We start from the raw sequence: 12,224 nt of genomic DNA on the forward strand, positions 1-12,224 counted from the left end.
AATGTATTGCACTGCACTTTAAGTAAACTCTCATTTTTAGTCATTCAACCCTATCTGGTTCACTTGTGGAAAAATTACCATCCACATTATGGAATATAATTCAGCTGCACCTCTTTGTTTTTGACAGATTCTGCAGCCTTCTTGGTTTTACCGCTGCACTCTCTGCGGTGGCTGTCTATGTGCTGCAGTAAGCAATGAAAATGATGTGTATCCACTGCTGGTTGTCCCATTGATCCCATCAGTGGTAAGTAGTTCTGCTCCAATTAGGCCTTAATAGGCCCAAAGGGAGAGGAGAGGAGAGGGGAGGAGAGGAGAGGAGAGGAGAGGAGAGAGAAGAGGGGACTGTGAATGTAACAAACTGTATGAAATGTGAAGCAAAGGGTTCCCTGTAACAAAGAACATTTAGCAAATGAAAACAAATGTGCCCCTGGGAAAATTACTATCACAATTATAATCAACTCCTGTTTCTCACCGATACACCTCCATCTCCGAGAGCCTGAATGCCTAAAGCTTGCTGCTCCTCCTTGTTGAAGAGCTGACAGGAGCTGACTCTCGTCACAGCATTGCTAACGTAATCAGCTGAACCCACACAACCTCCCCTTCGATCCACAAATTATATTACACCACAGTTTGGGGGGAGGGGAGGGGAATCCCTCAGAGTGATTTAGTTAATGCCTGGACTCACAATGGATGTTGAGTGGGGGAAGGAGGTGCAGCCTTGAAGCCACATCGGAGACATACAGTAAAAGCACATTTATGTGTGTGCCTTTAGTCCCGCTTCACCGCTGCCGCACATCTGGCTTCCTCCAGCAGCAGGTACCGTAACGAGTTCAGGCGCGCCATTCCAAGGCTGAGATAAAAAGATGAGTGCTGGCAGGCGATACGATGCTCATACATTAATACGGAAGAAATGAAAAGACACATTTTATTTCAAACTGAAGTTGTCAATTCTCATTCAATAACACATTCACTTGGCACAGGCAAAATTATTCTTTATTCATTCTCCACTTTGATGATGAATAGCCAAATAAATGATTTATCCCGTTTGAAATTATAATTGGAGAGAGGTTTACTCAAAAATGCCTGGCTGTGCCATTTTAGAAAGAAAAGTAAGGCTCTCAATGTACTCCACCACTGATTATTCCCCCAGTGCTCAAAAGGACGTAAGATGCACATATGAGCCGTATAGAAAATAATCTCACAACCTAAATATACAAGAAATTTATTAGCATTCATTTCACTTCATAAGCCCCATAATTTATACCATCCTCGAAGCAGCAGATAGACAGCTGTACAAAAGTGATGATATGTCAGTGTTGTGTTCACAACTTGCTTCCGATGCCCCCTAGTGGCTACTAAAGGTAAAATTGTAGATTATGTGAATAAGTGTTATATGCCTTAATGCGCTGTGAGCAACTTTTTTTAAAATTCTGCATTTTGGAGTATGAGGTTACATAGTTAGAAAATAAGATTGATACCACTGTCATGTCTGTATGCAATCGATGGAGCTAGAGACAGCAGGCAGTTAGCTTAGCTTAGCATAGTAGGTGAAGGCATCAGTACCTCCAAAGCTCACTAATGAACATGTTATATCTTGCATGTTTAATCTGTATAAAAAGCTAAATGGGGAGTTTCGTAATGTAGTATTTCTTGGCATGGTGCAGTCACTTCCTGGAGTCACATTAGAGACTATACTTTAGACAGAGCCAGCTTAGCTGTTTCCCCGTTTCTGTCTTTATTCTAAGCTAGTCTAATTGCCTCCTCTGTGCTTAGACGTAAGCGAAAAGTTTATAAAGTAAAGAATACAGAATAGAATAAAATAGAATAGAAGACAAAATGATCAGCTTTGGTCTCGGTCAAACAGTATCTGTGTTCTTGTATCCTCCCCCCCAGCTGAAGGGCACCTGTTGCAGCAGGCAGGATGTGTTTCTGATTAGAAGTGATACCAGCTGCTGGCTAACAGGCTAACAGGGCAGAAACATTTATCTGGCTAACAAAGCCCTGGCAGGGCCCCTCTCCTCCACTCTGCTCTCTGTGATGCTTCACGATACTGTCATTTAAAGATGACATATGAGAGGACCGGGTTTAACTTGTCAATATCTCCGGTCGTCCCACAAACACACACACACACACACACACACACACACACACACACACATGCTGAGAGGCAACCCAGAGAGGCGGACAGAAAGACAGAGATGGATGAGCAGCTGCTGTGTGTGTGTGTGTGTGTGTGTGTGTGTGTGTGTGTGTGTGTGTGTGTGTGTGTGTGTGTGTGTGTGTTGGCCAGTGTCTTGGTTATTTATTTGATTATATCTTCCGGTTTTACATCTCTCATGAATCAAGAGGAATGGTTCCATGTGACTCTGGATATTGGCCGTCTTCTCAGTTATAGAGAAGTGTGTGTGTGTGTGTGTGTGTGTGTGTGTGTGTGTGTGTGTTTAAGTGTGTGTCAAGCCAGAAAGATGGTGACTACAACGACCACAAGAAGACGGTATGTTGGGCCCGGTGATTCCCATGGTCTCATAAGTAATCACTAATTGAACAGACACATTACTTATTAACTAATCAATTAATAATTGATTATTAATTAAAAAGTGAGTCCAGTGCCATAACAAAACCTAATTATAGTACATGAGGCAGAGCACACTGTTCAGATACATAAATGGATGAATGGATAGATGGATGGATGGATTTTCAATCATGCAATCAATAACATATTTTTGTTGGACGCTCCCGTCCTTGTCACATGTCTTGTCCACTCCAGACCTCCAGTTTGTAACACAAGCGCTCACACTTTGGAAAGGTTCCTCCAGAGTAACGTCTATTGAATACATTCAGATGAGCAATTGACACCATTGTCTTTTTGGTGTTTAGTTCTCAACAGCGATGGCCAGCGGAGCGGTTGTTTTTAGTGCACAGTAAACAGCCACGGTTTAACCCAGGAGAGTCTGTTCACCGAAGTTATTGTTGACAATAAACTTTGAAAATTCGAAATATGTCAGGGTTAGCATCACAATACATCCTATCCAACGCCGATAGCCATTACACTGCCTTTGGTCTATTAATGACTGCCTTGAGAGCATTACACCTTTCACTTTGCATCTGAATGTGCATATTAAAAGGTTCTGCAAAGCTTCTATTCTTCTGCCATGTTCTCCATTAGTAACAAAAGGCCTATTGATTCCGGTCTGGCTCAGTCTTAGAAAGAGCAATCAACAAGGGAGGATTTATGTGTTCTTTAAATGATGCGTCCCATAATGTAATTACTCTAAATATCTGCCGGGAAGAGAGTTCCTTGTTTATGTGGCGAAAAACAAGCCCGTGTGCAATTCGTGGACGGTTGTCATGAAAGAATTAAAACGAGTGGCAGTAATTAGTGTAGAACTAGTCGGGCTTATTTACTTGATATTGTTCTGTAATGAGCTGGTAAGAAAAAGAGAACAGTTGGTCACAGTCACATTTCTTTTTTTACTGTTTTTGTACTTCTGTTGCAGTTCCAATTCATGTCTCCCTCTACTCCCTACAGGAAGCAGAGGGTAATGAGATTACCTGTTCTGAAAGGGGAAAAGATAATGAAATCTAACATGAGCTAACCCATTTACCAATTCATTGCCCCTGTTACGGATCGGGACACCCTTTACAAATGCAGAGGAATGGCTCTCAAAACTGAGATCAATAAAAAGGAAAAGACATTGATTAAGATTTGTATTCTTCCTTTGCTATGCTTGTAGGGTTAAGACTGTGTTTACATGCATGTTTGTATGACATTAGTTTCATGGTGGGACGTCATGGTGGGTAAACCCTTCCTCTGTCTGTTGACATTATTGTTGTCTTCTGTTCATCGTGTACATCTTGACTGTAGAAGTTGGTGCTTTCTGCTACAAAACGCCGCAGCTCTTCTCTGTCTGCATGTTTCTGTGCATCATTGTCTAGACAGTGGTGGGTTTTGGTTTGGGGAAGAAAGTAAGAGCGAGGAGCTAAATGGACAAAGCCCTAAAGCTCGGAAAACAACACACACACACACACACACACACACACACACACTAAGAGTTTCTGTGTGTGTGTGTGAGTGACAGAGGCACATCAAGCCAGTAGTTTCAAAAGGACTGTCTGCTCTAGATACAATAGCTGACCCAGAATGGACGCTGATGCAGTGGCACATCATTTGCATGACTATCTGACTGAGAAGCGGTGAAACTGGTTGCATAGTATAAAGTCTATACATTGTATATAATGGATTGAAAAAATCCATTAAGCCTTATTCATCTTAATGTATTTATCTACGCAGTGCTGTCTTTTATGTAGAAGTAGTTATGAAAAAGATCAAATAAACAAAGGAAATAATCAAACAAGACAAAAACTGTAGAGAGCAGCAAGACAGGAAGTCCACATATCTCTATGGAAGATTTGAAATGAAGCCAAAGCAAAATCATAATACAATATGCATTGGTGTTTGTATTTGCTTTATGTATTTTACCGCATCATAATTAAAGGAAACACTCATGTTAAATGTAGCCCTTTGAATTCAATAACTGAATGCATTGTTTTCATTGTGACATGAAATTTTTCATGCCACATTAAAGTCATAATAATGTGAAGAGGTATATTGCATTACAATAGTTCAGATAGTAAAAAAAAACATTTAGATTTAACCTCTTAGAGACAAAAATGTGGTTATTGGGTTCTTTGAGAAATAAATAGAGAACCTAATTGTTATTAATTACGTTTTAACACAGTCATTTCAAATTATGCAAAAAAAGTAATTTCATTTGGTTTTTAATCAGTAAGATTCCGATCATCTCTGTTTTGCCAGCTGACATTTAAACTCCAATTTCTGTCATTCATGAACAGACTGTCGTGGAATACATGACTGCAACCCAGAAAAAACACGCAATAAAACAGCGTCGCACAGATCGGCCGTCTCATTGTTAGATATTTTGCGCAGTAAGAAAACAGAAGTGTTAAAAAAAATGCCTGCTCCAAGAGACGGCATGCTGCACAGACACAATGTGTAAATAATGTCACAATTAGCATGCAACCTTGATCAGATGGGGTTTGCAGGCTCTCTACCCTTTCAGTCCGCTAAAATGTTGCCCTTGCATTGATCCATTTGACAAAGAGCGGCTATGAAAGAAAACAACAGTGGAAGAGAGAGAGAGAGAGAGAGAGAGAGAGAGAGAGAGAGGGAATTGATTGGCCTGCTCTAGAAATAGGAGGGAAGCCGTACTCACAGAGAAAGCGCTTCCCATCAATCTGAAGGAAAATTCCAGTCGGGACTTTTTGACATCTAAAAACAACTTTTGGCCCCTTCAAGTCAGTCCATGCGGTAGAAATGATAATGAATGAATGCAGCGTGCTGTAATAGCACGAATGGAGAATATTAAAAAAATAATAACACAAAGTTTCTAGTCCCGTATCCAATCTTTGTTATTGTCACTTCAGCAGTAGAATGACATCAGCAGCAGCAGCGACGCAGTAACATTGTGGAGCAACTCTTTCTGTCAAATTAAATGGGTTCCTCGAGAGAGGCGGAGAGGCTATTTGTCTCCTAGTCCAAACAAACTGAATCTAAGTAGGAGATCAATACTGATATCTTTAGGCATCTAACTGCTCCTCTAATACATTATTGATGTCTGGGTCTCGCTGGATTGAATTTGGGCTGCACACAGCAGTTCATCTCGATCAGCGAACACAGAGGGGACAGACGAATACAAGAATTCCCCTGGAAATGTGTATATGATGTCCATAAAGCACCAAAAGACAGAAAGGTATAAGGTGTTAAATGAACTTTCAGAGTGAGTAATGAAGGAGGTTACAGAGTGTGATTGTAAAAGGCCATCACAGCCTTTAGTCTCATTTTGTCCAGTGATTTGAGTTGAGAACAGGAATGATTATCCAGGGCCTTGGGGTGAGCTGGGCTACTTATTACTTACCAGTCACTCAACCTTTGACCTTGCTTACCTGGTTACTTAGCAGACAACACATGAGGGAGTTTCTCGAATGCTCTCTGGCTATCAGCGATCACGGTGTTATCGCCACAAGTGCTTCGTCTGGGACGTTTTGGGCTACAGAAAAGTCAACTGATAATCATCGGCCACTTGGCTATTAAAACAACTTAGGTTGCATTTTCATGACGAGCAATCCCCTGTAATTCAGCAACAGTTGGGGACACAAACACCAGTATCGAACACCGGTCTCATGGTTGAAAGTCTTGTGTTTGTTTGACCCGTCCACCTCCCTTCCAAACTGTCTTTCCATTGGCATTGTTTCTGTGGTACCGACATGTTTTTTTTTAACAAAAATAGGGGCCACCACCACATTATGCACTGTTAACATGTGGCGGCCATTTCTCAGGGACATGCAGTCAGGGGAGGCCTCACCTGTCATCATGACAAGTAAAAAAACAAATAATGCCAAAATAAAATAAATATTAATATTTCTCTACTGATCTGTGCTATAAATGTCATTTCTGTATGATTCCAATCATTTCAAGCATTTGAATAATCAAAATCGCTGAATTTTCGCATGTCCTGTTCAAACAGAGGAGACAGAGAGGTGAGGCAGCTCAGACTGTGAATCCCTCACAAACTGGGTTGAGCCGTGTCTTTTGCTGTCTCATTGTTTGTCACCACTGTAATATTTGTAGACTCTTTTATTATATGTCCTTTCTTTACATAGAATATGTAATGTATTTCACGTCTGTGTAGAACATATTTAGTGTTGCTGATCTGACAGAAACCGCAGTGAAAAAGCACAGAGGGGCAAACACTACCTCTGCCTCACTGAAGGGGGCGAGCGAGAGCCCACGGGTCGGGTTCATGCTTGTTCTGTCGTTGCTCTTCTTCTACACTTTTCTTCTTCTTATATTTTGCTTTGACCACAAAAATGTAAGATTATATATCCAAGCTTAAAAAAAAAACAAGGAAATATGACCAAATCAACAGCAATTCAACGTCGGACAGGTAAAGTAACCTTTTATGTGTTTGTTGTTCTCTTTATACATCCGGGGTTGTTATGCAGATTATCGCGGAATCTCACGATTTTCGCGGGTGGTGCTCGCGAGCGCTCCGCTTCTGAAACGCTCCCGGTGGAATCAAACATGTACCTTACCTATGTGTGTGTAAAGAATGCTGATATGAAAAACAACCAGTAGTCAATGTGCAAGCTGCCAATTGAATGGTGATGGAAGCTTCTCTATTGGGTTCATATATTTGTAAATCTGACTTATGTAGTGTCAGAGCCTCACCAGCAACGAACCTCACCGCACGTCACTGACATTTCACACATTTTTTGTGAGACTGAGTTGTTTTGAAGGCCTTGCTGGTAGAAAACCAACAAGTCATCAAGAATTTAAAGTAAGTTCTGGCTCCATTAAAGCATATTGGTTCAGGCCTGGTTCAGTCCAGGAAAGAAAAGTTGTTCTAGAAAGATTATGGTTATTTTTGTTGGTCTAAAGCTTAATGTAGACTCAAGCCAAAACAGATGCATCCACCTGAAAATGCTAACAGTTCATTATTTACACCATGTTGTCGACGATACTGTGGGTTTAAGTAGTGTTTTGAGGATGAGTCATTTTTAGGTTCTGCTTCAGTCCACACAGCGAGCGTTTCCTGCAGAAGGCATACCACAACTGATGGATTACCAATTGGAATTCATTAACTTGCCTCGTTTCCCCGTCTCTTTCTGCAACAGTCTCTGAAGCTGCAGTAATTGCACTAATGGAGTGCTCACCATTCAGGGCCAGCTTTTTTTTTGACAGTGACTGATGTTGCCTAATTGCTGAAAAAATAGAGGGTGGTTCCATTCTGTTGCTAAATACAGCACACAACTGCAGCTACATGAAGGAGCTCTCATCACGGTACCCAAGATGTGTTAAGCACATCCTGTTGGGGGTCACAAGGGAGCAACTTTAAATGATAAGTCTGGACACTAGTGCTGAATCAGGGCTTTGCATTTGTCATGAACAAAATGAAAAGCCATTATTTTTGCAAAGCTATGCACACAAAAAAAAGGCAAAGGACAATTACACCATGCAGTAAAACACTGAATGCAAACTCTGTACGAGTAAATATACAATGACAAAAATGATATAATACAATACAATATAAGTGTGGAACGTAATATACTACAAGGTTAGTTTAAAGCAGCTATAATCTATAATCTATAAAGTGATGAAAAGACAATGTGAAAACAATGTGTCAATGAATCTGGTTCACTCTCACCGCTCTCATAGTCGCTGTTGGCTGCAGCAAGCAGCTGTTTTCAGTGAAACACCTCTAAAACACACTATGCACTACCTGCTCAGCAACAAACAGTCTTCCATTGAGATGAGATATATAGTTGTAACATTGCAAAATTGCTCACAGTCTCTGTATCATTGCAGTGGAGGTTAACGAAGAGTTATTTTTGGGTAAAGCATGCCTTCATATATTTGAATACACCTATTTTGCTGGTTCATCTTAATTATTCAATTAGTTAATTAACCAAGCGATGCTTCAGTTTGGAAACCCACTGTCTCATTGCTGAGTAGCATTTTTCTTTAATCTAAGGGAAAGTTTACAGTTTATTGCGAATGCTGAGCTTGTCTGGACGGACTTTATCACACACAGTGTGCATGCGGTGCTTTGGTTGTGTGTGTGTGTGTGTGCTGAGGAACAGGGCTGATATGAGCGCTGGCCAGCACTTCCATTAACTCTGATTAAAATTGAGCCAGTGCAGATGAAATACAGTTGAGGTTAAGAGTCACACACACACGTACACTCACACACGCACAGCTACAGGCCAATGGTTACAGGCCACAGCGCCTCTAGATTGACAATGAATGAGGAGAAACAGAAGACAGAGGAAAAGATGGAGAGAAAAGAAGCATGAGAGAGAGAGAGAGAGAACGAGGGAGAAGGCAGTATTTCACTCACACTTAGCAAACGGCTGTCAGTGGTGAAACAAGACGCCTCATCACTCTTTAAGCCATCAGCTGCTGCTCTGTTTCTCCAACGCTGCTAATGAAATCAACACTGGCCCGCTGCATGCGCGCACGTGTGTGTGTGTGTGTGTGTGTGTATGTGTGTGTGTATGTGTGTGTTTTGTATCTGCAATTATGTGTGTTGGGTTGTGTTATTAAAGGGCCATGCATTAAACAGGGCTGTCATTTCAGGGCTGCCTCACAAGGCTGAGTGAATATGTGTATATTAGCTTCCATGGCCACTGCACAACAGAGTGATGTACAACACAGTGACAACAGAGAACATTAACGTGCTTCACTGATGGGCTTAAGACAAAGGGTTTGCAATTCTGAAACAACTGGCCTAGTCGAGTGCAAACCTCGATTAGTCTTCAAACTGTTGGTTACAGACCTCTGAAAAATTGCCCTTATGTCCCAATTTGTTCAGTGATTCCAATAGGTCTGGTGTTGCGCTCACTCACGGCTATTTCTCCCAGTTGGACAAATCAGAGCTTTGTAGCTTGAATTAAGAATGGGCACTTCATCTTCCTACATAGCTTCCTATCTACACAGGTGATGGAAGAAGAAGAAAAAAAGGTTGTAAGTCGACTTACAAAATTCCATATTTGTGAAAAAATAGAACTCCATCTCAAAGTCAAGGATGAAGTGTGGAAGCATTTTGGACTCAACGCCATAGATGGAGAACTTCTGGATAAAAGTAAAATTTTGCAAAACACTCCCACAACAACAAACCTGAAGTCACCTGTTAGCTTGTCACTCACGTGAATGGAACATGAATTCTACCATTGGGTCGGGCTGGGTTGCATTTAGTGACAGCAGCCCAATGCAATGTCAAACTGAAAGAATGAACTGAAACAAAGAGGCAATTTTGTGTGATTGTGTGATTCTTAGGCCACAAAGCTGTGACTTCTACTTTATGCTTATTTACTGATTGCCTTAAATTTCTCTGGATGCAATGTAAAACCTCAAACAGCGAAGCGCAATATGTTAGACGTTTCACTCAAAACAATACTGTAAGAGCACCACTGAAAAAAATAAAAAGCTTTAAAACTCCAGATACAGACAATAAAAAAAGTCCTAAGTTGTTGTTGTGTGTTATCTTGGAGAAAGGTGACCGTGTTTCAACTCAACGCTGTTGGAGGAAACAAATCAGTGGATCTACAGGATGTGCAGAATGTGCCGTAAGCACATAGGAGAGGAGGGCGAAAGAGAGGGAACCGAGTGTGGGGGGGGGGGGGAGGAAGAGAGGAAAACTGTTGTAATCAAGGCTGAGCGCTAGAGTAAGTGCAGACGGATGCAGGTTGTGCCTGGTAGTCCTTGATGAAGTGCTGCTCTCCTGCTGAGCCACCAAACTATTTATAATCAACACACTGACAGCCTATGGGCATGGAAGAGTAAACTGCTAAGCCTACTGCTCTTTCTCGCTCATCACTCCCTCACTTATGCCCCTCTGCTCACAGTTGCCTTTCAAAATTTGACTGATAATTACTGATAAGAAACAACTGATGACTGACTACTGGTCTATTGTCTCTGACGCCTCAAAGTGGCCGAACAACCGGTGAGTCGGATCGTCGCTGAGATCAAAGGTCAACTGTTTGGCTTCATCAGATCAGATGCCAACGACGGGATGCGACTCTGACATCATCAATTATAGACGAGCATCGGGACGGGTCCACTGCTGCACACGCACACAAACACAAAATCACGGTAAAGTACTGTATATCACAAATCTGAGATTCAATACTCTCTCTCTCATTTACTATGTTTGATACACAACCTCCGATTACCTTCTCTTGAGATTATGGCACTCAGACTTTTTTATTAACTATTAACCTATTATGTAAAGCGCCAACTCTATTAACAGCAGCTCGGAACAAAATGAAACAGTCTGTCGTCTTTCAGGAGCGTAATCTTTGTGTATTTATTAGAGACCCCCGCTCTCTCAGGCTCGGTAGTGAAAAGAACAATCTGAGAGGTTCAATTCCCTCATTAATACATTAAAATGTCAAAGCTATATGTTAAAATGTCAAACCTATAAATGGTACTGCCAGTCTGAGGAGGTAAAATGTCAGGGAGAAAACAAATGCAGTTTGCGATGAACAAAAAAAAAAAAAAAAAAAAGGTGGACCAGTATAAATGCTGATTAAAGGTAACAATCTTATCTGAAAGATTCATTCAAACAAATGTAAATACCAATGTGTTGATGAAGGCGTAATCTACGACTCCATCTCTCTAGGTCTCTGAAGAGGCCCCACTGAGAGGCTTCAATCACGCCGTAGGGGTCAGTGACATAACCACTCCACCCGCCAGCCGCCACCCCCAAAGTCACCTTTCCCTGATTGGCTGGGAGGTCGAGAGCTGTGGACTGGAGGAGTGAATGGAGGAGGAAAGGTGGAATGAAGTGTGGAGAGGACGACGACTTCATTCTACCTCCCACTTCAGTCTTTCTACAACTACAGTGATTAATCTCAAGTGATGGCTGAGACCAACAAGCTTTTTTTTTAAGCAATAGTTCTGCTTTTTGTTGCTACAATTTCAATAGGAAGATTGACGCCACTCATGTGCCCGTATGCTAAAAATGAAGCTAGCAGCCAGTGCGCTTAGCGTAGCACAAAGCCAGGAAACGGCTAGCCTGGTTGTGTCTAATGGATAAAGGAAGCCACAGTGCCCTGTAAAGACACAATGTGTTGTTATTGGTATAAATATACTTTGGATAAACCAGTTTCCTTTGTTTCTAATCTTTATGCTAAGCTAAGCTAACGGACTACTGACTGTAGTTTCATATTTACCATACAGAGAGTGGTATCTCTCTTGGCAGGAAAGTTAGAAATATTCCCCAAAAAATAACAATATAGAATTCTTTAGCATAAACTTCCTTTGCTCTCCTAACTTAATAGCTGTTTTTCACGCCCTGTAAACCATTTTATTAACTCACAAAGACGATATAACAAATGTGCATTCAGCTGTTGTCACCGTTCGCACAAGACTATTTTTCACAGTAAAGGTTTGTCACCGTAACACATAGGGTTTTTGGACCTAGCTAAACAGTCATAGATATCACTTTGATATCAGTGAGCTAAAGAATATTTAAAAATACACAGAGGTTGACTTATACATCTTATACATTGTTCGTTAATGTGTAATGATAAATAAAAACCTTGTAACCTTTGTAGACATGAAACAGATGTCATTTTTGTGAAAATATGTTCTTTCAAAGTTCCTTTAATAAAGAATTTTTTTTGTGCAAAATTCAAATTTG

The sequence above is a fragment of the Cebidichthys violaceus genome, unplaced genomic scaffold (genome assembly GCF_023349555.1).
Source record: "Cebidichthys violaceus isolate CVI_PGR_0920_01 unplaced genomic scaffold, fCebVio1.0.p SCAF_11, whole genome shotgun sequence".
Lineage (NCBI taxonomy): Eukaryota > Metazoa > Chordata > Actinopteri > Perciformes > Stichaeidae > Cebidichthys > Cebidichthys violaceus.